The sequence below is a fragment of the Schistocerca gregaria genome, chromosome 1 (assembly GCF_023897955.1).
Source record: "Schistocerca gregaria isolate iqSchGreg1 chromosome 1, iqSchGreg1.2, whole genome shotgun sequence".
In the NCBI taxonomy this organism is placed as follows: domain Eukaryota; kingdom Metazoa; phylum Arthropoda; class Insecta; order Orthoptera; family Acrididae; genus Schistocerca; species Schistocerca gregaria.
The window spans coordinates 5,096,161-5,117,632 of record NC_064920.1 but is presented as its reverse complement, the minus strand read 5'-3'; the positions used below and the strand labels follow the sequence as shown (position 1 = coordinate 5,117,632).

The 21,472-nt window shown below is 43.4% G+C and overlaps 1 protein-coding gene and 1 non-coding gene across 2 annotated transcripts in view; both read left to right on the top strand.

Annotated features, from left to right (window-relative positions):
• The window catches only part of LOC126320407 (solute carrier family 35 member G1-like), a 445,673-nt gene that overhangs the window by 132,832 nt on the left and 291,369 nt on the right, over window positions 1-21,472 (top strand). The gene's annotated exons all lie outside the window — the stretch shown is intronic.
• Trnam-cau (transfer RNA methionine (anticodon CAU)) lies at window positions 6,978-7,052 on the top strand. The gene has a single exon. It is a non-coding gene; the product is annotated as a tRNA-Met (tRNA).

The following is a 21,472-nucleotide window of genomic DNA, read 5'->3' as shown; positions in this document are numbered from 1 at the left end:
GACCGGGAAACGAAATCGAGACCCACAGGTAACAAGCTAATCAGTCGACCACGAGCTCATAAGTAAAACATCGATCGACTCAGATAGACGATACTTCATCAAGTAACTATTGCTCTTCGAAACATACGACTGAATTACAGTCTAACCACTGTTACGCCTACGTAGATCACGTGTGTTATAAGGAAAGCTGCGAGTCGTTTACGGTCACGATCGCGACCAGCGCACCATCTGAGAACGCGGCAGTTCAAGTGGCTCTGAGCACTATGGGACTTAACATCTGAGGTCATCAGTCGCCTAGAACTTAGAACTAATTAAACCTAACTAACCTAAGGACGTCACACACATCCATGCCGAGGCAGGATTCGAACCTGCGACCGTAGCGGTCACGCGGTTCCAGATTGAAGCGCCTGGAACAGCTCGGTCACACCGGCCGGCAACGCAGCAGTCACTTGATGTTGTACACGTTGTCCGTGCATTACATCATGGAGAATGGACCACTGAACCACACAGGCTGCATGGAAAAATCGTTGACCATTTCTTTGAATTCCGTATTATAAGCTGCCAAAAAGTAACAATAAGAATAGAGGACCGCGAACGAAGTGCTCCAATTAAAAGGGTCTAAGGGGGAAGTAATCTTCCACTCCAAATTCTGAGTCTATATGTCGAAAAAGCTCTGGCAGAAATAGAAGAAAATTCAAAACGGGTTACCCGGAGCACGCCAGAGCACACAACAACACGCTCTTGTTCAGTTTCAGGCTTCACTTTCACGGCAAGCAAACCTGTAAAATCGAAAAGGAATCAATAGCACGTTGTAAGAAAAATTCGCAGCAAATGTTACATATATAACGCAACAAGAAATTGGCGTTTAGTGCCTGCAAATTCTGTAAGTTCAACGAAGCATATTGAAATATTCCTAGAAAATCAAAACTGCGAAGCCACACGAATTAGATTCAGAAATAAAATTTATCTACAGTAGTAGATACGCTTCACGCATGAGTTTCAGTTTCAAATCAACCATTACAAAATTTAAGATCTAATAATGACGACATTAATGTTACAATACTGCCAAAACAATAATAGAGTAAAAAGTGTAATTTTAAGGTTATGCTTCAGGCTATTAACTCCATACTACCGTATAATCATAAAGGAAATTAGACGACTTAGCTCTATTGTTTTTGTGACAATCAAAGTTTCCCTTGCGCTAACCCTTTCCCACTTTTCTAATAACTGTTCTTCCTTCGGAAATGAGAAAAAAAGAAAAAACTTACACCTTCCATCCCCACTAATAATTTCCTTTACAGGCAGCCACAAAACATCTGAAGGGCGTTCTGAAGTATCCTCGTCGTTAGGAATAATCTGAGACACATTTGAAAGAAAAACTTTATTAACAAAACGCAACGCAGTTGCAATGTCCTACAGGGAATCATACAACTCTCTTGGAAAATGTCTTTGCGAGATTGATATCTGAAATACTCCTCTGTGATATTTGCAAGTGGAAGATTGAGTCAATAATTAAATCGCTGAAGACTGAAGACTTTCATGGATATGATGGAGTACCTCGCAGAATATTGAAGTAGTGTGATGCACATGTTAGCCCTGTACTTATCCACATGTGTAATTTTTCCTTTAAGAATGGTCAGTTTCCTGAACGATTAAAGTACGCAGTAGTAAAGCCGCTATATAAAAGGCGAGAAAGGCATAATGTAGACAATTTTAGACCTATTTCTGTGCCATCAGTGTTTGCTGAAGGATATGTAAGGATATGTAAAGATAATTGATTATTTTGTATCACATAATTTGCTATCAAATGTAAAGTGGTTTGACAGCTGAAAATGCTATATTCTCTTTTCTCTGTGAGGTACTGGATGTATTAAACAAAAGGTTTCGAAGGCTAGACATCTTTTTTATTTAACTGAGGCATTTGATTGTGTTGCTTACAAAATATTGCTCCAGAAGTTGGACCATTACGGAATACGAGTAGCTAACAACTCGTTCACCTCTTACGCCAACAACAGACAGCAAATGGACATTATTCACAATGCTGAGGGTGGGGTCTGAGTCGGGCACAGCCAAATGGGGCGTGCCCAAGGGATGAGTAATGAGGTCAGTCCTGTTCCTTATTTACATAAATGATATGTCCTTTAGTATTGCAGGTAACTCTAAAATACATCTGCTGCTGACACTAGCTAGGAAGTAAAGGATGTTATGTGCAACACTGGCTCTGTTTCAAATAATGCAGTTTATGACGGAAATTTATGGCTTGTAGAAAACAAACTAACGCTAAATCACAGTAAGACTGAGTTTTTACAGTTTCTAAAACACAGTTCAACAAAACCCGACGTTTTAATTTCGCAGAGTGGTCATATGATTAGTGAAACTGAATAGTTCGAATTTTTACGTGTTCAGACAGATAGTAAACTGTCGTAGAAAGTCCACATTCAGGCTGTTGTTCAAAGACTTAATACTGCCATTTTTACTATTCGAACCGTATCAGAAGTGGGTGATCGTTCACAAAAATTAGTCTACTTTGCTTATTTTCATTCGCTTATGTTGTGTGGTATTATGTTTTGGGTTAACTCTTCCCATTCTAAAAGGATATTTTTGGCTCAGAAACAGGCGGTTCGGGAAATAAGTGGTGTGAGTTCACGAACCTCTTGTCGACCTCTGTTCACAACTGTTGGTATTTTGACACTGGCCTCTCAATATATATATTCTTTACTGTCGTTTCTTGATAACAATATCATATTATTGCCAAGAATTAGCAGCTTTCACTCAGTTAATACAACGCAGAAATCCACTCTGCGTTTGGATCGCACTTTCTTGACTCTTGTGCAGAAAGATGAGCAGTATACCGCTGCATCGATTATCAATAAGCTACCACAACATTCAAAAATCTTAGCAGTGATCCGCACTCTTTCAAATCGAAACTGAAGAGTTTCCTCTTGGGTCACTCTTTCTAATCTGTCGAGGACTTCCTTGAAAAGTTAAGCTGATTCGTATGTTATATTGTTGACTGCGTTTACTGAAACTTATGGCTTGACTTTTATGGGTTCATATACATTTAATGTGATCTGTTATTATTTTTATGCTACAATATCGTGTACAGACAAGTTCTGCGACCTTGGAGATTTGATCCTCAATTTGGTCCTACGGAACTAGACGTGTAAATAAAATAATAAAATAAAATGTCCTTGTATAAAGATCCGCGCAACTACATTCAGCAGTAATGTCTTTCGTACGACGTTACCTGTGTCGTGCCTATACGACGAATACCAGAGTCGAGGACGTTACAGAGCCGGTGCTGCCGGCGTCTGACGCCCAACACGTCGCTGGTGCAGACTGGGGCGAATTGGGCAGGTTCTTCTGGCACGGAGGGGTGACACGTAATTGCTGGTATTGCCAACTGGCAACCCTGGAGCTGAGTTGCTCTATGCGGCCGGCCGGAATGGCTGCTTGCTGCTGCCGACTTGAGGCGTTGGGCGCAACTGACATAGCGCGGTCTGGCGATTGCCTAAGAAGTTGGGCACGGATGGATATCCGTGTAGCACTGCGAGGGCACGTGATCTGGCGTAGCAAAATAGTGCCCTGCCAACAGCGTTCTCTACTACATCTACATCTACATGACTACTCTGCAATTCACATTTAAGTGCTTGGCAGAGGGTTCATCGAACCACAATCATACTATCTCTCTACTATTCCACTCCCGAACAGCGAGCGGGAAAAACGAACACCTAAACCTTTCTGTTCGAGCTCTGATTTCTCTTATTTTATTTTGATGATCATTCCTACCTATGTAGGTTGGGCTCAACAAAATATTTTCGCATTCGGAAGAGAAAGTTGGTGACTGAAATTTCGTAAAAAGGTCTCGCCGCGACGAAAAACGTCTATGCTGTAATGACTTCCATCCCAACTCGTGTATCATATCTGCCACACTCTCTCCTCTATAACGCGATAATACAAAACGAGCTGCCCTTCTTTGCACCCTCTCGATGTCCTCCGTCAATCCCACCTGGTAAGGATCCCACACCGCGCAGCAATATTCTAACAGAGGACGAACGAGTGTAGTGTAAGCTGTCTCTTTAGTGGACTTGTTGCATCTTCTAAGTGTCCTGCCAATGAAACGCAACCTTTGGCTCGCCTTCCCGACAATATTATCTATGTGGTCCTTCCAACTGAAGTTGTTTGTAATTTTAACACCCAGGTACTTAGTTGAATTGACAGCCTTGAGAATTGTACTATTTATCGAGTAATCGAATTCCAACGGATTTCTTTTGGAACTCATGTGGATCATTTCACACTTTTCGTTATTTAGCGTCATCTGCCACCTGACACACCATACAGCAATCTTTTCTAAATCGCTTTGCAGCTGATACTGGTCTTCGGATGACCTTACTAGACGGTAAATTACAGCATCATCTGCGAACAACCTAAGAGAACTGCTCAGATTGTCACCCAGGTCATTTATATAGATCAGGAACAGTAGAGGTCCCAGGACGCTTTCCTGGGGAACACCTGATATCACTTCAGTTTTACTCGATGATTTGCCGTCTATTACTACGAACTGCGACCTTCCTGACAGGAAATCACGAATCCAGTCGCACAACTGAGACCGGTAAGGTGCCTGTTAGTGAGGCTGGCGCCCCCTGTCGGTGTGGAGGCGACGTGTGGCTCCGTGGTCCACAGCCCTAGCCGTCCAAGGAAGATACCTCTGAACCGATGGGAACCGTTTACGTTCACCCTGTCTGGTTGTGTGGAGGAATCGACTACGAGGTGGATGCCTGTTACTGACACAAATTTGAACTTTACGTGACATAAATAATATTAAAATTATTCTAAAACTGTCGCACTGTGCGGTGTTATCGTATTCCCATTATGAGCACAGTGCTACACAACACCAGTCGTTTCCTGTTGTCGTGACTGCTCTCGCTACGTGGACCTTCCTGTTGGAAGGCATCACGCTGTGGTGGTGTGCGGAGTGGCCTCTTTTTGTAGCACGCTGGCCAGTGCCTGCGTGTCTGTGGTCAGGACAGGGGCTCGGGTTACTTTGCAAATACCGCCACACTCCGGCAACGGCGCCCGTGTCGCGCACAGCCTCAGCTTACAACGAGTTTTGCATCTCTTCTGCTGCACGTTTGCAAGCGAATCAGCCCCGAGTGCGCAACAAAGACTTCTGACGCCCCGTTACGAACCCAGTAGATGTCTACATCCCTTGCTTATCACACTGAACCTCTCCTTTCTAGAGCACACACACAAATTATCACGCATTGCAGTATATTTCGTCACATATTTTACAATTAAATAACCGAGTCTTAATTGATAAGGCAAAAACAGGATACATTTCTTTCAGTAACTTTCTTTTCGCAGAAACTATTAACAAGTGTTGATTACTTCTTATGCAAATGATGCTCAGTGAGTAATGTAACACTGTCTTTCCTGAGCCGAATTCGAAAAAATGTGGAATTTGTTGTAGGAATATTCCCGATTCCCCCTGTTCTTTTGTTATGTTATAATGGTGGCCGTGTTACACGTAGACTTCAAAATGGCATCTGCAACGCAGGTGCGCTCCAAGGAGGAGCAGTTATCGAGTTTCTTTGGCGGGAAACCAGAGCATCGCAGATATTCATAGGCGCCTGCGGAATGTCTACGGAGACGTGGCAGTGCAGCAGAAAGCACGGTGAGTCGTTGGGCGAGTCATCTGTCATCGTCATAATTTATCTTAGTTTTCGTATGGTAGTAAGGTCTTATGGGGTCAAACTGCTGAGGTCATCGGTCCCTAAGCTTACGCACTACTGAATCTAACGTAAACTAACTTAGGCTATGGACAACACACACACCCATGCCCGAGGGAGGACTCGAACCTCCGCCGGGGGGAGCCGAGCGGACCGTGGCAAAGCGCCCAAGGTCGCTCGGCTACCCCGCGCGGGTGTCATCCCTCCGACCCCCCGCGGCCCGCTCCGCTGCACACAGCTGAGTCCTACGACTTTGCAATGTGCGGACAGTCTCATCTGGTCTTCTGGACGGATCAAAACCACACACGCCGCTGCTCAACTGGACGTCTCTGCTGGCAGTGCTCACACTGTCACACTCAGTCGGGCTACTCAGAGGTGTGGGCTCCCTGGGTTCCTGGCCGCCTAGAAGTCCGTAAAGAGCAACGAAGAACCGTCTGTGCAGAGTTGCTTGCGCCTTACGACGACAGTCTTAACAATTTCTTGTAGAACGTTATCGAAGTGATGAAACGTGTGTTAGCTACTTCGAACCAGGAACGAAACTCCAATCCATGGAGTGGTGCTACACCACCTCTGCTTTGAAGAAAAAGTTGAAACCCGCACCCTCAGGTAAAATCGTGATGATGCCCTTCTAGGATGCTGAGGCTGTTATGCTGCTTGAGGTATTCCCTTGTGGTGCAACGAACAACTCTGAGGGGTACTGCGCTGCCCTCAGAAACAACTTTGACGTGTTCGTTGGCACAAACATGTAAATGAACTTCACCTTCCCCATGACAACGCAAAGCCTCACACAGGTCTTTGCATCTGAGAGGAGCTCACAAAACTTCACTTGACTCGCCTTCCTCATGCACTCTGCTGCCCAGATGTCGTACTGTCCGTCTTCCGTCTGTTCCACTCAATGAAGCATACACTCCGTGGGAAGCAATACGTGGGTAATGGAGAAGTTTACTGTTGCAGCAAGACGTTGGCTCTGAGTCGACCAGTGGAGTGGTATCATGCGGGCGTCACGTCCTCCCAGTAAGGTGGCGTAAGGGCGACGCACCGAAGAGATATTATCTTGAAAAACTGGGTTTTATTGCAAAAGAGAGGGGAAATAATACGGTATGTTGGAATCCTGAGTAAAACCAATCTGCCGTCAAAAGCAATTATTTGTTGAACGCCCCTAGTAACGCAGTAGAACTTATGTAAAGTTTGGAATGTAGGAGACGAGGTACTGGCAGACGTAAAGTTGTGAGGAAGGAGCGTGAGTCGTGCTTGGGTAGCTCAGTTGGTAGAGCACTTGCCCGCATAAGGCAGAGGTTCCGAGTTCGAGTCTCGGCCCGGCACACAGTTGTAACATGCCAGGAAGTTTCATATCAGCGTACACTCCGCTGCAGAGTGAAAATCTCATTCTGTCGCCCCTAGTGGTTAACTTCGCTGAACTATTTCGATCGATCTTTGTAAGCACTTAATTTTGTCCGTACAGGCAGGTCATTGTACACAGGACACATATTTATTGCTTGTCGAAGGAATTATCCCAGAACTCGTAGCCTGTCGTGACAGTTATTGAGTGGGCAATAAAAAATCCAAACTGACCTACTAAAACAAAATTTGAAAATAATTTCTTCGGAAAATCATTTCGAGGTTTTACCAATGTTAAGTGATGAGAGCAAGTCCAAGTAATTTAACGTGGAATAACCGCTTCACTATTATCATCAGGGGAAGGAAAATCCCAAGCTACCACATTTTGAGAGCAGGTTGGAAGGAAGAGAAAATATCCGAGGCACCGGAGCGGACGTTCTTTAGGATTTGGTCCTCTGACAGTGATGCAACTTGAGGTAGAAACTGTCAAGAAATTCATTACGTTCAAGTCGGAACAACTCGGTGATACGCAAGTTAGGTAGGTGCGACAGCTTCGAGATGCAGAACAAATGCCACGGTCTCAGAGAAACGATATTAGCGCTGTCAGTGACGCAGAGGGAGGACGTCTGAATTGGCCAGGCAACCGCCGACCACACAAACATGTCGATCTCAGACTGCAGGTACTAAATGAAACCTGTATTTCGTAATGACACTGACCCTTTCAGCAGAGACTATTTACACTCGTTTAGCTTTGAATAATGTTGGAGATATGCTGTGAAAAAAATTGATGCAGCTTACACCAAGCTGACAAAAGTCGTGGTATAGCGCTATACACATATTCACATGGCGGTGGTATTGCGTACGAGAGGTATAAAAGGCCAGTGCATTCGCGTAGCTATCATATGTACTCCAGTGAGTCAGGTGAAAAGGTCTCCAACGCGATTATGGCGGCACGACGGGAACTAACGGACTTTGAATGCGGAATGTTAGTTGAAGCTAGACGCATAGGACATTCCATTTCTGAAATTGTTACGGAATTCAATATTCAAAGATGCACTGTGCCAAAAGTGTGCTGAGAACAGCGCGTTTCAGGCATTACTCCTCGTCACGGACAGCGCAGTGGCCGACGGTCTTAACGACAGAGAGCAGTGGCGTCTATGTACAGTTGTCAGTGCTAACAGACGAGCAACACTGCGTGATATAACCGCAGAAATCAATGTGGGAAGTAGAAAGAACGTATCTGTTAGGGCAGTGCGGCGAAATTTGGCGTTAATGGGCAACAGAAACATTGGCCAGACCAGTGTACCTTTGGTCGTCACCATATCGGTTGGATCCTAGACGACTGAAGAACCGTGGTCTGATCACGTGAGTCCCGAGTTGATGGTCAGATCCCAGTGTGGCCCAGATCCCAAGGACCCAGATTGTCAACAATGCACTGTGCAAGCTGGCGGTGGCTCCATAATGATGTGGGCTGTGGAATTGACGAGACCCTCCGGCCCAACTGAACCGATCATTCACTGGAAATGGTTATGTTTTGCTACTTGTAGACCACTTACAGCAATTCATGGGCCTTATGCTCCCAATCAACGATGGAATCTTTATGGATGACAATACGCCATGTCACTGGAGCAGAAGTTTTCGCAATCGGCTTGAAGGGCATACAGGAAAATTCGAGCGAATGATCTGACTGTCCATCGAACATTTACGGAACATAATCGAGAGGTCCGCTCATGCACAACATGCTATATCGACAACACTTTTGCAGGAATGGATGGCTAAAGAGGCAGCATTGGTCGAAATTTCTGTAAGGGGCTTCCAACGACTTGCTAAGTCCGTGCCACATCGAGTTACTGCACTACCAGACAACAGAAGGCGCGACATAGGACTTAGCAGGTATCCCTGAGTTTTGTCAGCTCTGTGTACGTCTCTCAACCGCACAGTGCTCTGCGCTGGTCAAGGCACTGGGCAGGAATTCGGGAGGAGTGGGTGTCAGACGCTCGTCCACTACTCTGTTTTCGGTTTCCAAGGACTATGAAAATTACACATCCGATAGCTTGAATGGTTACACGAAGGCGACGATAAAAATTCTGCATTACCTTCTACCCTTCACCTTGTTCAGTTCTAGTTAGGGCCGATCTCTAACGGCCACATTGTCCAAGTATTATAACCTTACTCTCCTTCATCCTTCCACCATGATTCGCCAATCCACTCATCTGGACAGCATTTTTCTTAGTGTAACGGTATGTTATATAACGTCTTGACTTGTCTCGAATGGTAACTTTACGTAATCACGACGATTGCACTTGCGCAATCCTCTATAAATTAGTGTTACACCAGCCCGTCACATGTAGCATTGAAACTTACAATATCTGCGGAACCTGTGGTTAAACAAACTAATGTTAAACTAAACAGTCACCATGCTAGTTGAGACACCCTGCTAATACGCAGGCAGGACTGGTAGTACAAATTGTGGAAAGGGGCCCAAATAAGGGGCTGTCACTTTCACTCGAACATACAACTTTAGTATTTGATCAAACATTGCAAGAGGCCAAAAAAAATTTTTTTTTTAAACACACAGCTTTAATCTTTGGGACTTAATTACCGGCTGAAAGCCACTTTAATTTGAAAACGCCTGAAGGCCAATAACTTAAAACGCAAGTATTATCAGAAATTAAAAGACAAGCCTTATCTTAAAACAGTTCTTTAGTTAGGCAGCGCCGGCCGGCGTGGCCGAGCGGTTCTAGGCGTTTCAGTCTGGAACCGCGCGACCGCTACGGTCGCAGGTTCCAATCCTGCCTCGGGCATGGATGTGTGTGATGTCCTTAGGTTAGTTAGGTTTAAGTAATTCTATGTTCTAGGCGACTGTTACCTCAGATGTTAAGTCCCAGAGTGCTCAGAGCCATTTGAACCAAGTTAGGCAGTAGTAAACAAGTTAAACTCGCTGAAGGCCTAACACATAAAACTCCATAACATTAATTTTTTTAGACATCAAAGGCCTTACGTGAAACAGTTCCTTAATTTAGGCTTAAGGTTCAAAAATGGCTCTGAGCACTATGTGACTTAACTTCTCAGGGCATCAGTCCCCTACAACTACATAAACCTAAATGACCTAAGGACGTGACACACATCCATGCCCGAGGCAGGATTCGAACCTGCGACCGTAGCGGTCGTGCGGTTCCAGACTGTAGCGCCTAGAACCGCTCAGCCACTCCGGCCGGCTAGGCTTAAGGCCTTAAGAGCAATCAGCTCAACTCAAAATCGGCTGAAGGCGCAAGACTTAAAATAGAACAACATTAAAATTTTTAAAATGCCAAATGCCTTACGTGACACAGTTCTTTGGACTATGCTGAAGGCCTTAAGAGCAAAACAACTCTAACTAAAAAAATAAATCGGCTAGAGGCCATATAAGTACAAACAACAATAGCAAATTAAAAAAACTAATAGGGCAGTACTCCCAAGGGCGCTCAGATGTTCGAGAGTCGGCCTGAAATTCATACACCGACACTCGCTGAGGTAAGACAGGCAGTCGGGCCAACCATTCACGATCCGACGACAGCCCAACCGACCGACAGTCAAGGGAACCACCGAAAAGATCATTTGGAAACCACGTCGTTGCTCGCGGGAATATCCCAACAGCCGACAATGTGAACAGAACCTGTTGGTAGGTTAAATCAGAACTGAACTTTCGTGTCCAGGGTCGGTGAGCCACGGACCTCGTAGCAATGAGAACAGCCCCACACACTCCGACACCACGTAGAGACCGCCAGCGGGCTCCCGCCAAACTACGCCCCGTCGAGAATTCCTCGCTGCTCCACGACAACCGACCGACTCAGAGCCAGTACGCCGACAACATTTAAAATAACTTGTCAGTCAAAATCACACAAACTACACACAGTTTCACGAACACTTGCCCGAAGAACTAGACAATGCTAACGGCACTGACTGTACAACAACAAGAACGAATCACGAGTCGGCACACATAGCCAACCCAAAAGCGATCGCCGGCCAAATACACGTCGTCCGACAAGCCGACCGACCGACCGACCGACCGACCGACCGACCGACCGACCGACCGACCGACCGACCGACCGACCGACCGACCGACCGACCGACCGACCGACCGACCGACCGACCGACCGACCGACCGACCGACCGACCGACCGACCGACCGACCGACCGACCGACCGACCGACCGACCGACCGACCGACCGACCGACCGACCGACCAAAGTCGTCCCCACTCAGATCATGTGCGTCGGCACGGCAACCGTCGGGCGAGTCACGGCGGTCCGGACCTCGCTGCTGCCGCTCCCCGACTGAACTTGTGCCGCGTGCCAACTCAGACACTCCAGGTCCGAACTCGCTCACAGCACATGACGACGGGGAAGTAATAGCAGTCCAGCAAAGATAATACGGCAGGGCCTATGTCGATAAGCGCTGCTGCCGCTCACGGAAGGCGAGACAACAACTCAGTGGCACCAGTAATTGAAAATTAACGTAACGAGGTGACAGTACGATAAAAAAAGCAAAATAAAAAAACAAGGTGTTAAATAAGAGACGGCACGAACACGAGCCACGCACGGCTCACCAGTCTCCTTTCCTACTATAGTATTGATCATCACAATGTCTACGTTTCTACCGTGTCTGTATCTTCATAGTACAATGTTCTTCAGATATGCGTGGATCTTTGAAACAACAAACGCTGTCAGTGACGGTTACACCCGTGGTAAACATTACTAAGTAGATTCGCGTTTTGTGGCTATGCAGTGACGTCTGCTGTTTATGACACATTTAAATTTGCGCCAGATCGGGTTTCGAAATTTGATTTCCCGCTTATTGCGAGCAGTCGCCTTAACAACTTTGGCTATCCGAGTGCGCCTCCTGGATCGGCTCAAACTTCCATATGTCACACAGTCATAGAAATCGTGATTCCCACACATGGAGCCTAATATAACGTTGGTGTCAAAAATTAAAGCAGCAAACGGAAATTTTGCAAGGTTCCGTTTATATTGCCACAAAACAGTATAAAGAGGTGAGAGTAAAATAGAAACAATGTAAAGAATACAGAAAGTAATCAACAGCAACATTCACAACGGTTTTTTTCCAACTTAACGGATTTGCAGACACATTCTGACAGCTTGTCAATGTGCTCCGTACGGTGTGTGCTGCGAATGATGTAATCTATCCACAAGCGCCGACTCCATGGGGCCTGAGGGGACCCGACGCCCGCAAAAGTTCGTTTGAGGGGTGGCGGAGCCCCCCAATAATTTAAGAAAGTTGTTAGTTATACTATACTTTGCAAAATCACAAAATTATGCTGGAATTTTTTATTTTCCTTGTTGGAAAACAGTTACATTTTAAAATACCGTGTGATAAAAAAGTCAGTATAAATTTGAAAACTTAATAAACCACGGAATAATGTAGATAGAGAGGTAAAAATCGACACACATGCTTGGAATAACATGGGGTTTTATTCGAACAAAAAAAAACCTAAGTTCACAAAATGTCCGACAGATGGCCCTGGACCGCAAAACTTCAGTGACTGCTACCGTGACGGGTGAGAGGTACGCCGATGTGTTACAGAATCGCATCATCCCCAGCCTGCCTGATAAACACCTGCCTGAACGTATGATGTTTATGCAGGATGGAGCTCCATCCCATATTGCTAGACGCGTGAATGATCTTCTCCACGCGTCGTTTGGTAATGATCGTGGGCTCAGCCACAACTTGGGCTCCCAGGTCCCCAGCCCTCAGTCCGTGCGATTATTCGCTTTTGGGGTTACCTGAAGTCGCAAGCGTATCGTGATCGACCGTCATCTCTAGGGATGCTGAAAGACAACATCCGACGCCAGTGCCTCGCCATAACTCCGGACATGATTTATAGTACTGTTGACAACATTGTTCCTCGACTACAGCTATTGTTGAGTAGTGATGGTGGATATATTGAGCATTTCCTGTAAAGAACATCATCTTACCTTTGTCTTACTTTGTTATGCTAATTATTGCTATTCTCATCAGATGAAGCGCCATCTGTCGGACGTTTTTTGAACTTTTGTAGTTTTTTCGTTCTAATAAAACCCCATGTCATTCTAAGCGTTTGTGTCAATTTGTACCCCTCTATCTATATTATTCCGTGATTTATTCAGTTTTCAAATTTATAGCGACTTTTTGATCACACGGTACATTCAGTAAAGAGTAGAAACAAATAATTGTTACGGTAGTAAGCAGGTTAACTGAAAACGAGTGGTGTGATCATGACAGTACTACTTTGCTGCGGGCACACACAGAATTTGTCATGGTGTGCGAACCTTCGGGTGAAGTCTGGCGCCGGTGAGCCAGCGCTGCGGCCGCGGCGACATCAAAAGCACTGCAGCAGAAGCGCCTGGAACCCTCCGTCTCGCACCGCCTTGGCGTTTCGAGACGTTACGACGCCGCGGCTAAATAAAGCCCGCCTTGCTGTCGCAGTCATTCAGTGTGGATAGTTTCGTTCAGTGCATGCTGCAGACGTGTTTAGTGTTCCGACTTTAGTGTCTAGTGGACTATTTTATATGACTATATTTTATTCGTTTACTTTAGTCTCTCAGCGTATTGTGAATCAAGTTTGCAATGGATACATCTGCTACCAAAAAGGCGCGCTCGGAAGTTGATGACACTGCAAGTCAACCTGCAACAATTATTGTGTCGTCAATTGCTTTGTCGCCTTCAGGCGAGAACCGTTCACAGTCAATACCTGGACAACCCGTTTCGGAAGCACTGCTTGATCAAATATACATGGCTAGAATATGAGGTATTTACCGAAATAGATTCTTGAAAAACCTGCAAACAGACAGATGCTAAAAATCTATTACAATTTTCTCCATAAAAGGAAGATGCATTTACTTTCGTTGGGTTTTCTAACTGGGAAAAGGCTATGGAAAAATTCTGCCTTCTTAAAAATACGTTTACGCATAAAGAAGATGTTCTGAAACTAAATTCTATCGCTAACCGAAAAGTGGCCTCCCAATTAAATGAACAGTTAGTGACTTGAAGAAAGGCCGTTTAGCTCTTGGGGCAATTTTTACTACCGTGCAATTTCTGTGCCGACAAAGACTAACAATTAGGGGGCATGAAGGTGTAAACTCAAATTTTTTTCAATTGTTGAAACTCCAAAAGAATGACATACCGGAGTTTCAATATTGGTTAGCGCGTTCGGGATATAAGTGGACATCCCACGAGATTCAAAACGAGATCATAGATCTACTAGGAAAGTCTGTGTTGAGAAAGGTATTGGCTTCAATCAAGAAGACTGAATATTTTTCTATTATGGTTGACGAAACAACTGATTCTTCGATTCACGAACAAGTGTCATTTTGTATTCGTACTGTCGACGATTCCCTAATAATCAAGGAAGACTATTGGCTTATACGAGACCCCCAATACTGAATCACAAACTCTGTTTAAGATTTTAAAAGACGTTTTGCTCAATTTCACAATGGATAACTTAAATTGTGTTTAAAAGAAAAACCTTCACAAGTTGATGATCCTTCGCTTCCTCGGAATCGAAGTAAACCAAAGAAAGCCGGCTCACCGCACACTTTCGAAACCCCAAAGCAATGCTATAAAGCTATTTACGTTGAAGTTTGTGAAATCGTGCATTCTTGCATTTCTGAGCGGTTTGCTTCAACTGGACTCACACGGGTCACTGCAGTTGAACAAGAGTGCTTGCTTTTAGTAAACAGAGGTGAAAAAATTGGAAAAATCAACTGTGTTTTTCAAAAATTACCTAGACATTGACAGACTGCGCTTAGACTTGAATATGTTAGCCGATATCGCCAGTAAAAAACAACTGGTCTTAGAAAATATGCGTGATGTAAGAAAATACATTACACAAGAGCCTGCAGTCTGAGAAATGTTACCTAAACTAGTGAAGTGCATTAAGCTTCTCCAAGTAATTCCAATCACGACAGCAACAGCAGAGCAGTAATTTAGCGCTCTTAGACGTCTGAAATCATATCTCAGATCAGCAATGAGATATAAGCGATGGAACATCTTGGCTTTTCTTAATGCCCACTGATATGTTTTGGATGAATAGGATATCCGACCAGTCATCAACGACTTCATATTCAGTAATCCAGTGAGACAATCGACTGTCTAAAGACAGTCTAGCCCTAATAATCGCATTTCGAGCAATATTAAAAATCTTTATAAACTAGAAAATTAAATACATAATGTTAAATTTTCAGTTTCTAAATATTAGTACTAGTTTAGTACTGTATTACTATAGTACTGTATTAGTTATTTTGAAATCCTTAAATATTTTTAGGGTGAAGACCCAATTAAAACGCGCTATTTACATACTTTTTGACTGAAAGTATTACGCATTCTGTATTATCTGTAGGCTCTTAAAGAATCAACTTTGAGATACCGTTTTTATTTAATGAACTCTGAGCCTTATTCAAAATAAGGTTAAAGTAGCTATTGCACTTACTAATCAAGGTGCTATTGTTGTGCAACAACATTTTATGTTTTATAATTTTAATGATAGTTTAGGAGTTATTTAAATATAATTTCAGTCTTTTCAGAGCTTTATATTCACTGCTCTGTAATGGTCTATAAGCATTGTTATTACTGAAAATTAAATTAGCTTTTTGGCGAAAATACCGTGAGTGTTTATGTTTTGTTTCTCTTTTCAAAGCCAAAAAATGTGTCAGGCTTGTCAAGTTTCCCAAAGTGTCGAGTCTCTTGGGTCTCGAAATCGTGTTCTACGTGCCCTCCAGATGCGAATCCATCGAGAATCGCTCTCCAGAACAAATCAGGGAAGGGAACATTGGCCCACGGTTCGACCGTCCAGGTGACATGTTGACGGCTCCACTCTAGAAGGTTCCTTCTGCGAAGACACGCCACAGGTACACATACAGCAAGTCTCCAACAATAAAGGCCGCTCTGCTGAAGCCTTCTCTACACCGTTCGCCTCGATAGAAAACGCCCAGGCAATGTTGCTAGGTCAGACGCCACCGCAGTGGTAAGGCGGTACCGTCGTGCCCCTACAGCCAACTAATGGTTCACTCTTTCTGATGTCACACGTGGTCGTCCGTGTCTTGGTTTCCGGGATACAGTTTCAGTCTCTATAAACTGTCGCCTCATGCGAGAAACAAAAGAACGATTCACATTAAGCCACCGGGCCACATCAGTTTGGGACTGTCCTGCTTCCATTCCTATTCTTCGAATGGCCCTCCACAGCAGAGAGTCTGTAGGCGTCTTCTCTGCGCCGTACTGCACTGTCTGTGGCTGTTTACATAGCGACTGTCTATGTGGCACTATCCTGCAAACACCATCCCGCTTGATAGGTGCCCTTGCGTCATTGCTAGCGTGGTTCTCCGATGGCGGGAATGCCATCTTCAGTGCAGAACATGTTCATAACGACATCTGTTGACCGTTTGGATGACTATATCGTGAATTATATACAGGCTGGGAAAAAAGCAGCTTGTTGCTTTAATTTTGGACACCACTGTATATCGGCATGTTCGTCATTTCAGCCCGTCGCTCCATGGATACATCATTCATGGTTACAATGTCTGTCTTTATACGGTGTCTGTACCTTAATAATACAACGTCCTTCATACATGCATGCGTTATTTATGTAGCATCGCTCCCGTCTCCCCATGATCACGCCTTAGGAGGGCGCGAAACAGGAATGTCGATAACGCATGAACACCCTTTGCTTCATATAACGTTCAAATTTCGTAGAATGGTTATGCTCGGCACTTATTGGTTCCAAAATTGGTACCAAAGCAAAAACTGCGGTGTCGCTACACTCCAAGGAGTGAGATGACGTTCGTTGTGGTTGTGGCACCGCGATGTCCTCAGAGAAACGTTGAATTGTCCAGCGGGTGTCACCAGTGCCGTTCTGTTGCAGGTCACACTGTAAACAGTGGGTTTTGACCTCGAAATGCGTGTAAATGACCACCCGAAGAGACGGGCGATTTCAGTAACGCCGTTTATGCAACCTCCTGAGGCATTTTCTTGTCGATTCCGAGCGGTGGCGCGTATGAAACTTTTTCCTCGGACACACATTAGAAAACCTCGTGATTTCTACGCTGGGCGTCAAGAGAAGGAGTGGGAATTGCAATAAGGGGGGGGGGGAGGAGGGGGAGGGGACGACCTCCCCAAACCCACTGTAGTGTTGGGCGGAATTGTGGTGAAATTCGGTGCCAATGTGACGTCATTAAGTCACCTTACACCTCACGTGGACTTCTGAGCTGAGGCTTTTTTTTTCCTCGCATGTTCGAGACCTTGATGTCTGAAACGTCGCCGAACCCTTGGATGGAGTCGCATGGCGTCATGCTCTTGCCATAATCACAGAGAGCCAAATTTCACACTTCTGCCTCGCAAAGAGGGAAAATGACTGGGTTTCAAAGAAGTGACCGATTCATTCTTTTGCACGTTGTAATACAATATCGTCTTCGCTGACCCTATGGGGGCGGTAGATATGGGATTTCTCACTTGCTGCTGGTTCATGAGACGATGTAACTAGGTTTTCGCAAGATAAGTGGCGTCTGTCTTCAAACACGTTCGAGTTGACGTTTTCCAGTACCTCTGTGACTCTCTCACACAGGTCAAACGAACCTGTGATCGTTCGTGCTGCATTTCTCTGTATACGTTAAATATTTGCTGTTAGTCCTATAAGCAATCTGCTATGTAGACTCATTGCATATTCCTTGTATCCTACTAATGAGCCAGAGTTTGGCATCCGATTTACCTACGACTGAGCCTATGTAATCAAGCATTTTCGTATTCCTGCGAATTGTTGCACCCACATACTAGTAAGCGTTTGCTACTTCCAGTAGAGACTCACTGGTGTCACAGTCATAGGAAACTTTGTTCTGTTCGTTCTGTCAAATATACAGTTTTACATTTCAACACATCTGAAGTAAGTTGCCAAAATTGTAGAAATTTTAAATGTTGTCAAGATCTCTTGGAGTATTTAGTATAGTCGTTTTTCGTACAGAACATCATTGCAGATAATGCAAGTCTGGGATTACTATTGCTGTTGTCTGAAAGGTCATTAACATACAAGACAAACAGTAAGAGACCCTACTCTCTTCCCTGAGGCACGCCTGAAGTTAATTCTGCATCTGGAGATGACTCTCCAAGAACATATATCGCGTGCTAGCTACTGAACTAACTCGTTTCTAATTTCTACGTATTTTTGTCCTTGTTATTTCAACAGCAGCATGCCTTTCACTTAATAAAAATTTGTCTGAATATAGCAACTACTCATTTGTTTGCCTTGAATTAGGGGACAAGCCTTCAGCTTCACTAAACAGTCAAGATTTGGATGCACAGACACAAAACGTAAATGGTTGTAGAAGACTTCTGCACTTCTGTCGTGAATATAAAATGATTCCAACCAGAAAGTGTCCCCTAGTATTCAGTCACAGGGAGCTGACTCAGAGACACTGTAACACGATCACAGCAGGTAGGGGAAGGTTCGAACTACCGTGTGACACGATATATGCACAAGGAGTCGCAATGATGCTATGCGTGATTTACAGTGGAAAGTTTGGTGCGTCCGCCGGCCACTTCTCGTAAATGAATTGTGGTCAGCTTGCTTACCTCGAGTTTCGTAGACGATTCCCCAGTTGGTTTCTTCTCCATCCGTCGCATGTTCTAACGCTTGTGCAGTAATCTGACAAGTGGGTAGGTTTAAATGCTAAGAATAGCAATAATCGTAAAATGATATCATGACAGCTAATTTTGTTGTATTTCACTAATCTCAAAATTAGTAAAAATATTCCTAGAGCCAGTTTATCGTTGATATTCATTATAAGATTTCTGGTCACTAATCATTCGTTTCCGAGCACCGAAAAGTCACAAGAATATTTCACATATTCTTGGAACCAACATGACATCGTAGAGATATGTTTTCCGAGACAAATTTAACAATTAATTTCGTCTTTATGTGAAGCTGCACTTCACACACTTGTTCCCGTGTTGACACCTCAAAACCAAACTTAGACTGCCTTGTGTTAACACAACATCGTACAAGTACGTCAATTTTTCAACAAGCTATACCGTCTTTACATGAGATTAGACTTTATACACGGATTCACAAATTAAATCAAATACGGAAGCGTCATTAGGAAAAAAATTATCACCGTCCTGCCCAAAAGGCAGGTAAAGGCTACATCGGATTCAATGGGTAGCCAACTAGAAGACAGCAATTAATCGGAACATCTACAACCACCCAGATGCATACTGACACACAAAAAGTATATATAAGCAAGTAAATTATATAGCAACACGCAATGTAAACTCACTACTTAGGACCGAAAAACACAAGAATTTCACAGATCAATTAAATAAACAAAAACATTTTAATATCAAGGCTCCAAGAAAAGAGAAACACGATAGAGGACCGATTCGAATCACAAGTGTATATAATTTGTAATGGGGAACCAGGAGACAGGGTTACGAAGCAATGTCCCTAATTTGGAACAGGACTTATAGTGAACATAAAAACAATAGATTCAATAACTGATTTCAAGCAATATCTCCAATAATTGCAAGTCTGACTTTTATAACAGTGAATATACCCAACGCAATTATTATTGATACTCCCCAACAAATGAAAAAAAAAAATTCTAACAGAAAGCGAAGAAAGACGTACGTAAATTGTGGGACTTTCTCGAACAAACTGTGACCTGGAGACATCCAGACTGGAGGAAGGGAAAGTGGAGCTAGACCATGAGTGTATAGACAAAAATTTTCGTATTGAAGAAGCAGACACAGGCTCAAATCACCACTTAAAATTAACATCAAATTTCGTCCATTAAAGAAGAAGAATGAAAAAAAAACTAGTAAAACAAGGAGGAGGTATGACTCATATCAGGTAACTAAAAATGACAAATACAAAAAGTAACACAAACAAGTAACAGATGATAAAGAAGAACTGGTACCAAGTCTCAAGAAATATGCCAAGAATATAGCTTCCTTGAACGCACGAAGAAAACATTCGTGGTGGTCTCCAGAATGTGACAAATTTCATGAAGAAAGACACTAAACATGATTAAAGTTCCAAAAATACAAAACAGAAGAAAATGCCGTCAACCTTAAAAATGAAAAGAAAAAGTTCACACAAAACATTAGGAGAATTAAGAGATTTTGGGAAAAACTAAAACAGTATGAGTCCCCAACGCTAATACTGGAAGATGAAGATGAAAGAGTGGCACACAGAAATAAAGGAAATGCTGAAATCATGGGAAGAGCATTTTATAAACTTTTGAATTGCGAAGAACCCAAAAAACTCTTACAAATCGACGTAAATACCCGAATGAAAACCGGATCTAACAAATTAGACCCCACAACTCTCCCAGAAGTATAAATAGTCCTGAAAGGACAAAAAAATTATATAAGTCATGTGGAGAAGATCAGATTTTTGCTGAAATATGGAAATATTCAAGTGACACAGTGAAGACCTCCTTACACAAGGCTCTAACAAAAGCTTACGGAAGAATTCCCTGTACGTTTGATCACGGCCGTCATCCTTCCAATACGTTAGACGCAGTATAAGAACAATCCAGACAGCTACAGAGGAATCTCTCTTCTAGACTACACATACAGGATTTCATCCAAGATCCTACATGGAAGAAACAGGGAACCACTAGAACAGGAGTAAGGGGAATACCAGGGTAGTTTAAGACAATGGAGAAGCTGTGAAGTGGCGATCATTATTTGAAAATTGATTATATCACACTATATGAAACGGAACAAATCTGTCGCAATAACATCTGTAGATTTTAAGAAGGCATGTGATTGCCTCAGTACCAAAAATTTTAAGGATACTGGGGTTCTATGCGAAATTAATTAAATTAATTTGACTTACTCTAACCAACACCAATTCGAAAATGAATATAAGAGGAGAAATTTCTGAACCATTCCTTATAACAACAGGTGTAAGACAACCTGGCTGCCTACCACCGTTACTGTTCAGCTGTGCCCTGGAATACATAATGCGAGAATGGAACAAGGATAACCCAAAGAGCATAAGAAGATGATCTTGCTCTCCTAGCTAACAGTGTTCAAGAAAACAGATAACAAGTTAAATCACTACAAGAAATATCTCAGATAACTGGCCTCAGAATATCGTTTGGAAAAACAGGTACTGTGCTAACTGACCCACCACATCCAAGGAAAATTACAATAGAATGACAAGAAATCAAAATTGCTGATACGTTTAAATATTTAGATGAAATTATAACTTACAATCTAAATGAGAAGCATCACGGCAAAACAGAATAAAAAATTGAACAAAGCAAATAACATTATCAAAATCGTATACATCAAAAGAGCCGAACCATAGATGCAGAATTAAAACATCACAATACATCTACACAACCAGAAATAACTTACGCAGCTGCAAACATC